A 17986-nucleotide genomic window follows, 5' to 3' on the forward strand; every position below is an offset into this window, starting at 1 on the left:
GCAAGAATGAAGGCGAGATTGACAACTTAACATGCTGTGTTATCTAGAAGTAGTAAATTTGTACCCACACATTTCCTTCTTTTGCTGACTTGTATTTGGAATTGAAAGCATTTAGTAGGAAATTGTATTTAAAAGTTTTCTTTCAAACAAATGATGTAAACTCTGTTGAGAATGGTAATTCTAATAATGAATTTGATGAAGATTTATTAAATATGTCAATTTATGACTATGATAATGTTGAATCTTTCTGTCTGGATGAATTTACGGAGCATTCTAGTTGTTACAATACAGGATATGGAAAGTTAACATTACTCCATCTAGTAACTGACAAGAAATTTGTACCAAACATTAAGGTGCCTGCCATCTCCGTATTTTTGAAAGTTTTGTTTAAAGAGATTTCTGTGACACTATCTGAATTTTTAAAGCAAAAGAAATGTTATAATTTAAGTAAAAATGAATGGTTTGCTCTTAAAAGTATGGAAAAACAAAAGCCTGAGTTTATCTTTAAGTGTGCTGATAAGGGAGGTAATTGGGTCATTCTGAACAAACTGAATTATTGTGGATTAGTAGCTGATCTGCTGAATAATACAGAAGAGTATAAATGTTTAATTAAGGACCCAATAGCAGAATTTAATGATGAGCTTTTGACTCTATTAGAGAGAGGGGAACATTTTGGTTTCTTTGATCATAAGGACATTTGTAAATTATACATTAAGAAACCTATTACTCCTATTTTTTATGCTCTGCCTAAAGTGCACAGGTGTTTGCATAAACCCCCGGGTAGACCCATTGTATCAGGGGTTGGTTCTTTTCTAAGTAATGTTAATATTTTTTTTTATTTCCACTTAAAAGCACATTTAAAGAAGGTTGTGGCGCATATTTCGAATACTCAGGATTTATTGTGTGAACTATCTCAGATTAGATGGCAGAAAGACTATTATTAGGTGACTATTGATGCAAAATCACTTTATATGAATATTAATTTAAGATGGGGTTTAGAATCAATTATGGAGATGTTGGGTGATGGACCCAGAACTACCTTTTTGATTCATTTACTTGAGTTTAGTTTAACGCATAATTATTTTTCTTTTAATAATGAGTTTTTTCTGCAGTAAAAAGGTATGGCTATGGGGGCTGCCTTTGCACCCTCATATGCTATTATCTATATGGGATTTTTTTGAGAGGAAATTTATTTATCCAACTCTGTTTTTCAAAAATAATGTTATACTATACAAGCGGTTTATTGATGACCTTATCTTTAATCTGTAAGGGTGATGTTAGTGAATTTTTGGATTCTTTTGAGAGTCTTGAAAATAATGAACATGGATTAACATTTTCCTATGAATTGAATAGGGAACATACTAATTTTTTGGATGGGACCATGTTTATTGATGGAGAACTTATTGGGTTCAGGCCATTTAGAAAGTTAACCTCAGTGAATATGTTTTTGCATGCCACTAGCATGCACCCTGGACATTTATTACAATCCTTACCTTTGGGTGAATTCAAAAGAATTTATAACAATACTAGTGATAAGAATGAAAAAGCCAATGAATTGGATAAAGTTATGTTGAGGTCGAGTGAGAGAGGTTATGATAAAAATCATCTTTTGGAATGTAAGCATAACGTTTTGGGGGATGTTTGTGTTGGGCCACATCAACACTTACAAAGACCAGATAAAAATGAGAGAATTGAAGAGAAGGTATGTGATGTAAGGGAAGATGATGAAGAAAAGCTTTTTTATGTTATTAGATTTTCTCCCTTTTCGAAGGAATTAATTAAAATAGTGAGAAAATATTGGTATATTGTCAGTGAGGATGAAAATATTGGTCATTTGTTCCCAAAACATATTACTTTCTCCTTTAAGAGGGGAAAAATTTTGAAAGAATTATTAAATCGTAACTTCGTGAAAGGGAATTGTATTAATAGTTCTCTTTTTGGTACCTTTTCATGTGGCCACTGTAGTATATGTGACAGGGTTAAGAATTTGAGTATCATTAATGGTATAACATTTATTCCTAGATTATATTTTAACTGCAGATCGATAGGGGTAGTATATATTCTGGGGTGTTCTTGTGACAATGTATGGTACCACAGGACAAACTAAACATATGGTTAGAATTCGGGTACTGGAACATTTAAAAGACATAAGGAATCGGAATGAAGCTAGTCCTCTTGCCCAACACTTCCTTTTTTAAACATGATGGTTCCCCTAATAATTTAAAATTTTGTGTACTTGGCAAGCCATATCTAACTAGAGGGGGGGATTACAACAATAAACTACTTGAATTAGAAACTAGAATGATATTAAAGTTTAAAACTTTAAAGCCCTTTGGTTTAAATCAGGAACTGGGCATCTATGAATTGCAATATCCAACATTTAATAATATATAATTAATAAATGTATGATTTATTTATATTTAGTTTTATATATACATATATATTTATACATTTTCTGTAGTGAAATTATTGATAAAATAGTGAATTTAATGTATGTGATATGTATTGCGTCACTTTAAATGTGTAATATGAATTAATGATGGAATGCAAGCTGTTTGTGTTAATTAGGATGAATAAGTATATAAACCAGTTAAAAAGTGAATGTTCTGAGATCCATGAAGGCGAAAGGCAGAGGTACTAGATAGTTAACCAAATAAAGAAGATACTCTGGTGAAGTGCTGGTGATTTTGTGTTTCTTATTTAATTGTTTGTCTGCTGGTGTTTTTTGAGGAGGAATCAAATATCTGGGATCAGTCATTAAAAGTATAGATTCTGCCACATATGCTCAATATTTAATCCTAAATACTGTTATTTGCTAAATTATATGAACAAACCAATGAGTTGCTGACAATTTCCACTGGTACTCATTTTATTTATTTTTTCTATTTACACTTTGACCAGGTTAGTGCCACTAGGACAATTACCTCTTTTTAGGAGAGACAAGAGGTGGTATTAAATCTGACTACAGGGGATATTTCCAAACACATAGCAACATGAAAAATCCAAAAAATACACACAGGAGGCAGTCACTGGAAACAAAATCCAACTTTTAATGGTGCTTCTGGTACCTCAGCAAACAGCCTTCAAGAAATAACACAAGTCACCAGCCATTCCCATTTTATGTCAAACTGCTACAATTAAACAATCATCTCAACACCCAATAATCTACTACAAGAACCTGCTTAAACAAACATACCCTTAAAAAGGGAAAAATATTTTTCCATATACAATGAATTACAAAACATCATACATATAATATTATAACTTAAATTATTTCGTTCTATGGGAAGGTTTTCATGCGTTTCTTGTAGGGTGGTTTATATTGTAGGGTGTGGGTGTACTCCTGAGAGGTGGTTTGTCAGACAGACAAGACGTATGGTAAAGTTAGAATTCTTGAACATCTGGGACATATTAGAAATAGGAATCTGGATAGCCCAGCAGCTGAACACTTCATTAATGCACACGGGGGTTCTGATGTTAGTTTCTTCCTTAGTGTGTTGGCTACACCTTTTCTTGCTAGGGGTGGGGGATTTTTTTAGCTAGCTTGTTAAAAATGGAAAGCAGGTTCATTTTAAGTTATAACACTAAAACCTAAAGGTATTAATCTGGATGAGAATTTAAATGTGCAATTATAACTATTGTATATATGTTTTGTAATTCATTGTATATGGAAAAATATTTTACCCTTTTTAAGGGCATGTTTAAGCAGGTTCTTGTAGTAGATTATTGGGTGACGAGAGGATTGTTTGATATAAAATGGTAATGGCTGGTGGCTTATGTTATTCCTTGAAGGCTGTTTGCCGAGGTACCAGAAGCACCATTAAAAGTTGGCATTTGTTTCTAGTGACTGCTCCAGAGTGACTTTTTTTGATACAGGGGATATTTGGCTGTGGAAGTCATAAGTAATTTTCAAATTTGTTAAAACACCAAGTGTCATGACAGGAGTTTTCAGCTCCAAGAAAAATTTCAAATGACCTTTAAAATGTATTGCAAATACACCTTTTTTGTACAGACAATTGCAAAATATGACACTGCATAGGATAGTGAGATCATATCTAATTTATTTACAAGCGCTTCAAAAAGGGAGATGCACTTTATTCCAATATATTCAATGATGCATACTACCTCTCAGAATATGGGAAAAAGAAGAAAAGTATAATAAGATGTACAGCTTTAATGTGAACATCCCAGTCATAGGAAGTTGCATGCCATGTGGTGCATTTGTAAGGATCAATCTGATTAGCCTCTACAGTGCATGTAATCACTATCTGCAGCATCTTTGTTGCTTACTAACCCATAATGGGGGGGGGGGGGGCAAAAAAAACCCCACATATGTTGGGCCTCCAGTAAACTGGCCTTAATACAGAAAGATCAACAGGAGCTTTAATGTGACAAATGCATTGTGGATTCACACCAACATTTTTTACTCATTCAGTGATTAATGGGAATAACCAAGTGCATGAAGACTTCTAAAGAGACTACCTTCATAGGAGGCTACTAGGCCAGCAGCCCTAGAGCCTTTATAAGCCTAGCCATATTAATCATGGGTTGCCCCAATAGTGCTTGGTTAGACAGATGTACTTTACAGCACAGCACCAACTACCCTGTCCATGAGGTACATGGGTACCACCCTGGGGTGAATTTGTAGTCACCCATCCATTCGCCCAGGCTGCACTTGAACAGAGTCATTGAGGAGCTCGGCTTCACATGAATTGAAGTTTATTCCAGAGCAGCATCAATCTCGGAGACACATACCCATCTCTCCAGCATGTTCTCTTAATGTCACTGGCAAGGTTGAGATCCCGAGTGAGTGACTCTTGTGGCATTTGATTTGCCTTTCCATCAGGTCGAGGTCAGAGACTGCTCTACAGGCCAAGCAGAAGTCACCTCTCAGTAGCCTATATGATACAGAGTAAAGTGACAGGGCTTTCAGTCTGCAGTATCCACGTAGGTCACATGGTTTGGAAGCCCTGTATCTTCTTAGTGAGAAACTTCTGCAGTCTTTCCAGTTGCTCCAGGTCTCTGGAGAGATGCATGCAGAAGGGAGCATTGTACTCTAATGGTCTGATTAGGTTTGAGTCCAGCGAGGTTATAACATCTTAGGCCTGGATGCGATGCCTTTACTTATGAAATGCACAATGTAGAAGGCTTTTCTTACCCTCAAGGACACCTGATGGTCAAAGTTCAGATTGCTATCAACTTGTGTTCCCAGATCTTGCCCCACTGGATTTGAACTTAGCGGGGTGCTGTCAATGGGGAATTCCACTTTGCCAAATGGGATAATAGGACATTTTTTTAGTTTTAGACTAACTTTGGCATCAGTCATTTCTTTGTGTTATCCCCTCCTGTAATATGATAAAGCGAAGAAAAACACAAACCAAGAAATACAAAAAAAGACCAAAAAAAATACACCAAACCAGCTGAAAGTAAGGTTAGTGCTTTTACTTCATAAGCCAACTTCAGACAAATAATTACAGCAAGCCCTTTATATATCCCTCCAAAACACATTAAGACATCAATTACATATTTGAATTATCCTTAAAGGAACATGAAGGAAAGAATATATACATCACATTATTATTAAAAAATCCAAACATCAATGCTCATACAGAAAGTTAAAAAATAAAGAAATCAATAACCTCCCATTAAATTAAACTCATCTAAGACATGATTTTAATTTCAACAGACATTTAATAGACAAATCATCATTCAGCCCAGGAAGGGAATGAGCATTAAACCTCAATTGCCAAATTAATTCCCTTTCGTCTAATTTCAGGGCTATAGGACCCCCTCTACCAGTGTCAAGCACGTGATCGACAACAAAAAATAGGAATGCATGGGATGGGAACTGATTTATATGTCTAGCTAGGGCATTAATTCAAGTTTAGCTTCTTAATGTTGTACAAATGTTTATAGATGCGCTGTTTCAGGCATCTTTCTGTCCTTCCAATGTAAAATGCAAGACATGCCTGGCATACTGCCATGTACACATTTTTAGATAAACAGCTATAATTGCCCTTAAGCAGATAAGTCTTCCCATGCATCTCAAATGAATCCACGACTTTAATAAATTTACAAAAATGGCAAAAACCACACTTTGACATTCGACCATTATAGGTAGCATTATTACCATTCCTTTCCAAGACATTTTTGAGATAGTTACCCTTTCTAAAAATAATTCCAGGTCTTTCCTTAATCCTACTATTAAATCGGTGTCCTCCCTCAAAAAACACCAATTTTTGTTAATGTACCCGAGATTATCGGCATCAAGGGAAAATGTCGTAATAAACCCACTCTGTGGGACACCATCCACTACATCAGGTTCAGACGTCAATTCACCCATATCAGAAACATTAGCGACCATACCATCTTCAAGTAAAACATTCCCCTCAACAAGAAGGGCATCCCCAAATGGGGAGTCATTGTGTAACAGGGGCTTAAAAAAACCCCTCCTTTTAAAACTGACCTCAACAAAAATATCATTAATCAAGGAGTATGGATAACTCCTTTTAACAAACATTTATTTTAATAAATTACATTCCAAAATGAAATCAGCTTCATCCGTGACCATTCTGGATGCCCCAACCATCTGCCCTTTTACGACTGCCTTCTTTTAGTGATAGGGGTGGGCACTTGACCAATGTAGGAATGCATTGGAATAAGTGGCCTTCCTAAAAATCTTGGAAGTAAATCTTTCATTTACTAAATCCTTACACAATTCAATGTCCCAAGTATGAGATAGAATCCATGATGATGGGCGGAATGCTGGGTCTGCTTCTGAAGTTAATCCCAACACCTGTTAGACGGAGCGAACGGCTCTAAAACAGGCAGGGGCAACAGGATTGTGATGGTCATTCCCAGCAGTTATTTATGCAGTGGGATTTTCAGCCAGCCAGTTTGAACAATCAGGTTCATCAGCAAGCTGAATTGCCTCGGAAGCAGTGGAAGAAGAAAATCGAACAAGCGGAGGAGGTAAGTGTATTGTCTTTTCTTGAAAGCCGTTATACAAGGACAGTAAATGTGAAATCGGTCAGTATGGTCTGCAACAAGTATGGAGACTTTAAAAATTTTAATTACACTGACTTTGTATCTTCAAATGTGCTTGTTGAACTGCTAGCTCGTGGGCTAACCTTTGTCCCTTCTGCTCAGACCGATTTGGCTAGAACTCAGATTTAAAAAAGTTTCACACGTAAATTGAATTTGAATGTTTTATTTGGTACCAATAGTAATTTAACTAGTGAATTTAGGGTTGCTGGTGTATTTAATCCACCTCTTAACACCATTCAGTTATTTGAGAGAGTTTGTGAGAATGACATCCGATGTTTGTTAACTAATTGTAAAGCTGATCCTTCCATGTTTAACATTACCGTCGCCAAGAAGGAAGCCCTTTCCTTGTTGAAAACTAAGAGCATTCGGGTTATTAAACCTGATAAAGGGGAGGCCTCATTTTCATGACTTTGAATGATTATAATGCACGTATGTGTAATTTACTGGCGTGTGATGCTTATGAGGTGTCTAGGAATGAGATGAATGGGGCTTGCCAGGGTTTCCAAGGATTTATTAGGGACTTATTTATAGAAGCCTCTATAGACATTTATTAAATCATTTGTCTGTTACCAGTCCTATTACCCCTGTGATTTTTGGGCTGCCTAAAATACACAAAGACATGGAGGATTCCACCTATGCGCCCCATTGTTGATGGTAAGCAGTCCTTCACATTTGGATGTGCAAAACACTTTAATACCAAGTTGAAGAAATTTCTTGAAGGGGAACAGCATATTTGTTGCGATTCCTAGGCCTTCCTGTCAGCTATAAATAATATGAAGTTCCAGGCTGATTATGACTAACAATTGATGTTAAAGAATTATATATTGCTATACCCAAAGAAATTGGTTTGGTTCAGGGACTTCATCAGTAAAGGAGTGGATGGTAAGGAGACTGATTTATTGGTGTATATTTTGGAATTGGTCTTAACGAACAATTATTTTATGTTTAATGGGGACTTTTACTTGCAGAAAACTGGGGTAGCGATGGGTTCTCCTTGTGATGCTACTTTTGCGAACATAATTATGACGCACTGGGAAAAGGAGTTCCTGTTTAAGAACAATGTCATCTGGTGTATACATGTTACCTGGACGATATTTTTATAGTCTGGAAGGGTGGTTTAGAGACTGCGGAGGCCCTTATTGAACATATGAATAATACTACTGACTTTTTGAGGTTTACATTTGAATTTAAAATGGATTCCATCTCATACTTGGACTTTGAATTGTGTAAGGATTTAGTAAATAAAAGATTTACTTCCAAGATTTTTAGGAAGGCCACTTATTCCAATATATTCCTACATTGGTCAAGTGCCCACCCCATCACCAAAAGAAGGCCGTCGTAAAAGGGCAGATGGTTAGGGCATCCAGAATGGTTACTGCTGAAGCCGATTTCATTTTGGAATGTAATTTATTAAAAGAAATGTTTGTTAAAAGGGGTTATCCATCCTCCTTGATTAATGATATTTTGTTGAGGTCAGTTTTAAAACAAGGAGGGTTTTTTTTAAGCTCCTGTTACACTGACTCACCATTTAGGGATGCTCTTCTTGTTAAGGGGAATGTTTTACTTGAAGATGGTACGGTCACTAATGTTTCTGATATGGGTAAATTGACTTCTGAACCGGATGTGGTGGATGGTGTCCCACAGAGTGGGTTTATTACATTTTCCCTTGATGCCGATAATCTCAGGTAACATTATTAACAAAAATTGGTGTTTTTTGAGGGAGGACACTGATTAATAGCAGGATTAAGGAAAGACCTGGAATTTTTTAGAAAGGGCAACAAACTCAAAAATGTCTTGGAAAGGAATAGTAATAATGCTACCTATAATGGTAGAATTTCCAAGTGTGGTTTTTGCCATTTTTGTAAAGTGAATAAGTCATGGATTCAATTGAGATGCATGGGAAGACTTTTCTGCTTAAGGGTATTTATAGCTGTTCATCTAAAAATGTTGTGTACATGGCAGTATGCCAGGCATGTCCTGCATTTTACACTGGAAGGATAGAAAGATGCCTGAAACAGCGCATCTACGAACATTTGTACAACATTAAGAAGCTAAACTTGAATAACGCCCTAGCTAGACATAAATCAGTTCCCATCCCATGCATTCCTATTTTTTTTGTTGTCGATCACGTGCTTGACACTGGTAGAGGGGTCCTATAGCCCTGAAATTAGACGAAAGGGAATTAATTTAGCAATTGAGGTTTAATGCACATTCCCTTCCTGGGCTGAATGATAACTTATCTATTAAATGTCTGTTGAAATTACAATCATGTCTTAGATGAGTTGAATTTAATGGGAGGTTATTGATTTCTTTATTTTTTAACTTGCTGTATGAGCATTGATGTTTGGATTTTTTTAATAATAATGTGATATATATATTTTTTGTTCATGTTCCTTTAAGGATAATTCAAATATGTAATTAATGTCTTAATGTGTTTTGGAGGAATATATTAAGGGCTTGCTGTATTATTTGTTTGATGAAGTTTACTTATGAAGTAAACGAAAGCGCTAACCTTACTTTCAGCTGGTTTGGTGTATTTTTTGGTCCCTCCTGTAATATGTTAACCCCTCAGAGCTCAATGATTGCAACGAATTTACAAATCAGCAGCGAACTTAGTAATCCAAAGGCAGTCTACTTTACCATGGACTTCTGAAAAATAAGACTCCAAATAGGAAAGGGCCCAGTACAGATCTCTGCAGTATCCCACTGTAACAGGTCTACTGATACGGGTGGAGTCACCAACTTTAAGTGTTCTGCTGGTGAGCCAATTAGCTACCTATCTAGTGATGTAAGGGTTAACACCTAGATAGGAGAGAGTTTTTTTTTAGTAACACCCAAGTTGTGGTACGTGTTAAAGGCTTTAACTAGGTCCAGACAGTATGCATTGTCTTAACTTCATCCAGGGCTTTGGTGACTTTCTAGAAATAATCTACCAGGTTCAATAAGCAGGATCTAGCAGCAATGTAGTTTTGGAAAACAAGGCCAGAATTTCCTCACACATTTAACTTTTGGTACCTGAAGCCAGGCTTTGGGGTGGGGTGGGGGGGGACAGTACTCAACTATTTTAACTATCTCAGTGGCAGACCATTTGTGGCCACTCCCCAACCAGTCTTTCCCCTTTTAAAATATAAAACCTTTTACAGTCATCTCCATCACGTCACTACCTATTTTCCCCTAAATAAGAAAAAGTGAAAAAAAATGCATCTCAGTAGGACTTTATGGTTTGCATATGACTGTACTATACATAGCAATACAGAAGCAACTAGTAAAAATTTACTGAACTGCAAAATGTGGCAGTATTTATGATGGAATAAATTATCCTCAGTGCTTTTACAAGCAGCTCTGCTTTACCAGTTATGCTCTCAGCCAGGCTAAGCAGATGCCTCAAGTGTACAGTCCCCAGAGTTGTGCTCTTGGTGGAGACTAGAGACCAAAAGGGAGTGTTGGTTTCTGGGTAAGCAGGACAGTCTAGGTGCTGTCACGAAGTAACATGCCCTTGTTGATGCCCATTGCACTCTGAAGCCTAGAGCACATTACAGAGTATGTGTCAGAGTTAAGGCGAGAAGAAAAAACAGCTATAAATGGTTGCCTGAAGCATATGGTCCCTCTTAAGTCTTCCCAAGAGGGGAAAGACGGGGGGGTAGGCCCTGATCCTAGTACACAGCATTGGAAGAACAATCCATTCATTCATATGTTCTTTTGCATTGTGAAAGCCAACAGCAGATGACACTATTCCCGGTAAATACCTTTAGTCTGAGGGGAGGCCACCAACAAGCAGAGTTGCATGACCTTTCTTCATAACTAAACTCTAGCTGTCCATTTAAATTTCAGAAAGTAAAGCACAGGCCAAATATAACAAAAAACATTTACCTCAAAGGAATTCATAATCTTTGTGGGTACTATCTGCTCGGGCTACAAGCTAGGATGCTGAAGAAAACAGCAGCTACCATTTCATAGACCCAAATGGAGAGAAGGGTCAAACTTAGGGCCTGAACCCCCTGAACCCCCCCCCCCCACTGCAATACGCACACTTCCATTAACTAGCAAATAGCAGGAACTGAAATATAACCATACAAAAGTTTACTCCATGGCATTTTTAGTTATTAGCATAAATGGAATTTACTGCACTGTAATACAATCTATAAGCTTGTCGAAAAACAATACAATTTGCCATATTAATAAGCAAACTTTCAGATGAGAACAATTAGGTTATTTAATTCACCTCTACATAAACCTGTTGTCATTAACTTATTCACATTCCCAATATTTTGTGAACCAAGATGCATCCTGTAACATACTGCAAAATGATTGTATAGTGTGGACTAACAAATACAGGTCTTTGGAGAAGTCAAGAAACGCAGTTAAAGTAAATGAACAAAAATGCAAGGGGAAGGGACACACCAAAGGCAGCAAGTACGACTTGGGGCTTAAAGGACTGACTAGACATTCCAGAACCCAAAAGCACAATGATCAATGCTCTGGTACACACGAATATCTTTAGAATACAAGGTTACCAAACTCGTCAGTAAGATTAAAGACATACAGTGCTGCTTCATCTGATGCCACACATTTGTGAAATACTTACACCGCTGTACATTAAGTTCTTGGATATGTTAATTTCAGGTTCGTACGTCTTGCACTAATCACGGTTAAGGGGGAGGTCAGCAGTCCCCATAACAATGTATTTCACAAGTTCACACATGAATGTCTTGCATTTAGTGGGGAAGTTAAAGTTAAAGAACCCAGCAGCTCCCCTTTTTTAGTGAAGTTCAATGTGTTTGTTATACCAAACAAGAACTTCTCCCTAAATGTAACATTTTCTTTCCGTACATCGTACTGCTTTCTCTCTAGGATGATCACAATACTTTCACATAACAAAAAAGCAGGAGTTAAAAATTTTACAGAGGGCGAGAAACTATCCTGGTCACCTTCATCAATGCGCACTGAAATTTCATGATTTTTTTTATAGTCTAAATATGAATACTGAGGTCAGCTTAAACTACTTAGCTGTATACTTAAGCAAGGAAATGGCACTTTGGCAAACAAAGAAACACACAACCCACAACTTGCAAAAATGTTTTTTTTTTTTTTAAACAGATACAGTCTCGCAGCTGTTTATCCTAGAAGTCATTCTGGTGTTGTATTAGAACATTACCTCACTAGATGCACAGTAGCAAGGACCACCCAAACCCTGCCCAGCACTTTGCTCAAGACATTTATTTTGAAAAGTGCTTTGAATAAACATGGGAAAACCATCCTCAAGAAAGATGAGTATGCTAAACATTGTAATTATTTCAATACAAAGCCTTTTCTCCATTATTTGCTGGTACCAGGATTTCAAATTTGCAGTGATCAAAAGTTTCGATAAATTACATCTTAGACTAAATTGGGCAGAACGTGTACTTACAAATACTGTACCGATCCAAATAGATTTAACTACTCAAACGAACACAGAATATGCTGCATTTATACAAAAGTATTACACTGTTACACCGAGATTTGCAATTCTTTAAAGGGGAGGGGTGCGATCACATAATATGCTGCACATGTATGAAAACTATTACAGAGACTTAAAATTCATATTCTGTAAAGGTGTGGTTTGCTACCTTTCTGGGAGGTTTTTTAGTGCATTTACTGTATGCATTTATTGTCCACTGCCTCAGAATATTGCTTGTTCCTTTATCTCTAGAAAAATGCTTACAGAATACAGCCGAGTGACAAGCTATGCAGATTATCCAGCGACCTGTTGAATACTCATTCTGAATATTCCATCTGTGACCATTTGTTTCTGTTCTTGAAATACGACCATTCCAAGCTATTTAGTGTATGTATCCTTTAATTAAAAGTTGTAAGCACAGGTTCAACCATCAGCAGGACAGAAGGGCAGTATGTACCCAGTACTTTACGCCCCACCTAATTTTGTGCTTTAAATTGCTTTTGCAGGGGGGCAAGCCCCCCTGCACCCCCCACCTTTCTTAACAATACTTTTCCGCTTCAAATGGCTTTTGCGGGGAGGAGCAAGCCCCCCTGCACTCCCCTTTGTTTCTTAACTATAGTTTTCATGACTATCAGCTCCTATGCAAGTTGAGAAAATGAAGTGATTGTTCTGTATCTCATTTATGGTGTGTGAGGAGTGCTACATCAGGCACGTACAAGTTTTGCCTTAACATTGAGTAATAACAGTGTTTCCAAGTAAAACTGCTGCTTTCTACTGAAACAGTACTCCACCAGAGCATGAAAGTATTTTGTATGAAAGAACACGAGCTGCTTATGTCCCTGCAGTTTTCATTGCATTGTATTTATTAATTAAAATTTATTTTGTAAAATCACTGCAGAGTGAACGGGATAGAATTGCAGATGCACTTGCTAGACCGTACTTTTGTAAAATATAGTCATTTCTGTTTTATATATGATGCACTTGCTAGAGTGTAGTTTTGTAAAATGTATTCAATTCCAGATTCAACTACACTGTTGTCCATATTCTATTTGATGATGTTATCTATATCATGTTTATTCATAGTAAGACTAACAATTACAAGGAAATGCAGAGTAGTGGGCGGGGTTTAGGTGGTCCTTGCTACTGAGCATGTAGTGGGGTAATGTTCCAGTACAAAACAGCTATAGTAACTCTAAAGATAACATAAAAAAGCATGAAGCCTGTGTTTAAAACGGGCCAGAGAATGAGTATTCACAATGGATATTCACCATCTCACTGTATAATCTACATGGCTAGTCACTCCGCCCTGTCAGTCGTGTAGGACACTCCCATTCATGCACGAAAACGGGCAATGTTCTAATACAAAGCAGTCATTCCTGCAAAATGGTAATGCAACCCAAATATAAATGAGGGAAGCACACACACATTATATATATATATATATATATAAATAAATTTATCACACACACAAAAGTAGGAAACATATTTAAGAGTCACTAACACATTCCTGACCATTCTCAGACTTGATGGTATTCTCACATTACAGTGATCCGACAACACATGCCCTCAGAGTATTATGGGCAAGCAGCAGCTTTCCAAGAAATCAAGGTCAGGTCTTCATAAGTTATTACTAGGCTAATGGCTACTAGGGCCCTTACAAACCTAGCCATGCACCACAAACCATTTAAGTATCATGGGTATCTACATGGGGGGGGGGTTGGCAGCATGTTAGTAGTGAGGTGTTAGGACAATACCTTTTTTTTATGGATGGCCTCTGTCCATAAGGGACTTGGGGGCCAGAACAGGGATAACTTTACGATTTCCCATCCAATGGTCAAGGTTTCACTTGAAGAGGGTCAGGGATGAACTCAGTTTTACACAGATGGGGAGCGTATTGCATAGTGCAGGATCCTTTGGAACACATCCGTCTCTCTAGGATATTCCATTTCTGTCGCAAGTGAAGTTCAGATCCGTAAATCTAGCGTTTCTGGTACCATTTGTTTTTACACACGTGCAGCAGAGCAAAGACCCACTCTCGACAGCCTGCAGAAGACCAGATACAGAGTCATACTTAAGTCGATCAGTGTGGGACAGGGTATTCATGCCTTGAATTCTCTTGGTGAGAAACCTCTGCAGGCATTCCAACTGTTACAAGTGTCTGGTTAGAAACACACCAAAGGGGGTACTGTATTCAATGATAGCCGAGTAGTGTGGTACTATAACTTCCTCAGACCTGGATGATATACCGTTGCCAATAAGTTGGACAATCTAGCACTTTTTTTCCCTTAGCTATGTGTTGGTCAAAGGCCTGATTGCTGTCTGTACATGTTCCCAGATCCCTTGCTACTAGGTTGACTCTCAGGAGTGTTTCATCGATTGGAGTACATAATTTCGGTTGACAGTTTCTCCAAACGGCATTGTAATGCATTTTGGGCACCGAGTTTTAGGCCACGTCTTTAGCACCAGTCATTTGTCAGAGTTAGCCCCACTCGCAAGATGATGTCTTGAAGGGGAAATCTATAATGCCTCCCAATTTACACTCATCTGCTAGGTTGGTGAGCCAAAGGCCTTCAATGTTAGTCGCAACTTCTGAAATGGAGTTGCCAAACAGGAGCAGGCCCAGCACAGGGCCTTTGGCTACTCTGCTGGTAGTCTCACCCAAGACAGCTGGCAATCCAGCAAGTTATGTAAGGATTTACACCTACTTCAGGCAGCTTGTCAACAATACCAGAGTAGGGTATTGTATGGAATGTCTCGGCCAACTCAAGATATGCAGTACACACGGTTTTACCCTCATCCATTTACTTAGTGACCCATCTTAAGTCTACCCAGGTTATTGAGGCATAACCTTCCCCTTAAAGCCAAATCTGGATGTGTCCAATGCATGTAGGTTGCCAATGACCTTGTTTTTCATGACCCCTACGATAGCAATCAAGAGTAGGAAAAAAGTTAGTGATAAGTACACCTCTCAACTGCCTATGCTATTCACAGACATATCTGATTAAAAGGAACACCTAAAATTTTTATCAATCTTAAAAATTATAACTTCTGGAGAAGAGGTGGTGAATTACACTTTTAAAGTCTACAACTCTTTCATTTGCTACAAAAAAAGTACATTAATTCACACTAATTCTGTCAGTGTCTCACGTTAGCAGTACTAATTTAAAATGGTCCCTGATGCTTTGGAGACTTGTCCCGGCTTCACTGCGAGGTATGTTACACAGAACTTAGACATTTTTTATCCCTCAGTTTCTGCTCATTGTTGTCCTTTAACGCGAAGTGGGTGGCAACAAACCGCCTTAATTGTCGGCTTGTCACGTGTCATAGCCAGGGCGGAGTTTGCTACTTCACCTTTCAGGCAAGTGAAACAGTACATGAAATCTACTTTACATTTTGGAAAAACAAAGATGATTTAGAACCTAAACAAAACAAAAGAACGGTAGCTTAAGATTAGCTTAAAATACAGTAAACTGAAATTTAAAGTGTAAAGATTAACATTTTCATCACAAATTTCAGGACAATGCAGGCAACACCCGAGAAGGGCACCCGGTCCTCAGTTAAAGTATATAAACGCATAAATGACAGCTGTCACTTACTAGAGTACCGGCGAGTTCGTGCACTACTGTGCCTTACCACGGCCGCCAGGAAATCACTAGTGGTCTTTAAACAGCCCCGTGACGCTCATACACTGTTTAACTGTAACGGTGTAAATGTTAACACTGTAAAAATGTAAACTGAAATTGCGTTCTAGACTGCTTACACAAGGGTCCCTTACAATCATGGCTTAAGTAATCCATTAGTAAAATGACACGCAAGCGCTAAACTATTGTACTTGGTTTGAAAATAAAACCAAGTGAAAGAAATAAGGTAATCATACTACCAACACATCTATAGAAATCTTACCACACTAATAATTTAGAAACAAACATCTAGTAACCAGAAACGACAGCGTTATCAGCCGCATCACTTGCTAGAAAAAACGAACTGTTCGTTTAGTTGCGAATGGTGATCACCGAAAGCCACTCTCCAATAAAAGCCCATGCTGATGACAGTTCAACGATGAAGGTTTAGTATGACGATAGAAAAAAAAGAGTAGATATCCTCGGGTTAATTCACCTAAATAATGTTTTTATAGCTATAAAGTAGCACGTTAGATCAACCACGTGAGCTTCCTTAGTGAAGTGATTAGTTAACAGTTACATTTTTTCCCATTTGTTCCACATTACGAGAAGCAAAGATAGTGTTCCACATTTTGGAGACAGGCTGAAAGCGGTGGGTGTGCTACCGTTATTGAAGCGCAAAACTTCTTACCATAGCTTGTTTTTTTTGAGCACATATCTTAACGATGTTTGCAATAACATAGCAAAAAGTCAATACACTAGTTATTAAGTGTTCTTGTTTTTTGTATACTAACTAAATCAAGTTTCAAAAACACCTCTCCACTCATTTAAAACGGCTCTCAGTCCATTCTTGTGCCACTTCTACTGAAAACCACCTAACCAGTTTTCCCTAACTCCAAAAATAACATTTTTTATGAGATTATTGTTAAGAGATAACAGAGTCATTTTATAAGTGCATGTTATTACATCACGACTCACCTTACTATTATCCTTAGTATAACAAATTAAACAGACAAAATAGTCATATGACAGCAATTCTCTGGAACTCTAGACACCGGTTCTGCAGAATTTTTTTTTTGAAAATAGATGTTTCATGAATCCCACCAATAGCTAACCAGCATCGCTGGGTCAAAAGTCAATAATATAAAATAACCAATCACAATTCGAACACAGTAGAGCGGAGTTACGTACTTGGTGCCTTGCTAGATTATGGGAGGTGTAGTTTATAGAGAGATTTGTCCGACTAGCTGTCAAGAGAAGTTTTCATTGTATAGTAGGTACTATCTGACACACGCTCAACTCAAAACTATGGTGCACTCAAAAAAGAATGTTCAGAAGTGTTTTGCCTTTGTAGTACCCGAAGAATAATTGCGTGAAATGAATATACCAATACAATAGTTACGTGTATAAACTGTAACATGAAAATAAAATGTCCCTTTCTTAGATTTCTCGGCGTAACTTTTGAAGGTTGTGTAGATTTTTAAAGTGATATATGGGTGGTCGCACTGGTGGAGGCAACGTTAGGTTGAGTACAAAATGTAAAGTTTTGGCTACTCCCTTGTTCATAACTTATGTACTAGATACTGAACAGTATTATTACTTTTCATTAGATTTGCACAGCTAAAGAGATGGGGACGCAGAAACAATCGCAACATAGAAATGGACCAAATTAAACTGTCGCACACTTTTTAACTGTAAAGAGGCAGAGTTGAATCGGCGTGTTCTTTTTAATGGGGTAGGGATAAATTGAGTCTACGATTAAAAAGGGAAATCACTGCTATACTACTGCTGAGTAAATCGTGGGGTATACTGTTTGCAACTATGACCAGTCAGAAAGTAAGTATATTTTCAATTGCTTTGCTCAAGAATCGGCGACAATGAC

At 37.5% G+C, this 17986-nt stretch overlaps 1 long non-coding RNA gene across 1 annotated transcript in view; it reads right to left on the reverse strand.

The window, feature by feature from the left end:
- LOC122794127 overlaps nucleotides 1-17200 on the reverse strand; it is a 209583-nt gene extending 192383 nt beyond the window's left edge. The window contains exon 1 of the long non-coding RNA XR_006363616.1: nucleotides 17083-17200. This is a non-coding gene — a long non-coding RNA (uncharacterized LOC122794127). The remainder of the gene's footprint in view (nucleotides 1-17082) is intronic.
- Nucleotides 17201-17986: the final 786 nt, after the last annotated feature.

The sequence above is a fragment of the Protopterus annectens genome, chromosome 2.part1 (genome assembly GCF_019279795.1).
Source record: "Protopterus annectens isolate FY-2018-M chromosome 2.part1, PAN1.0, whole genome shotgun sequence".
Lineage (NCBI taxonomy): Eukaryota > Metazoa > Chordata > Ceratodontiformes > Protopteridae > Protopterus > Protopterus annectens.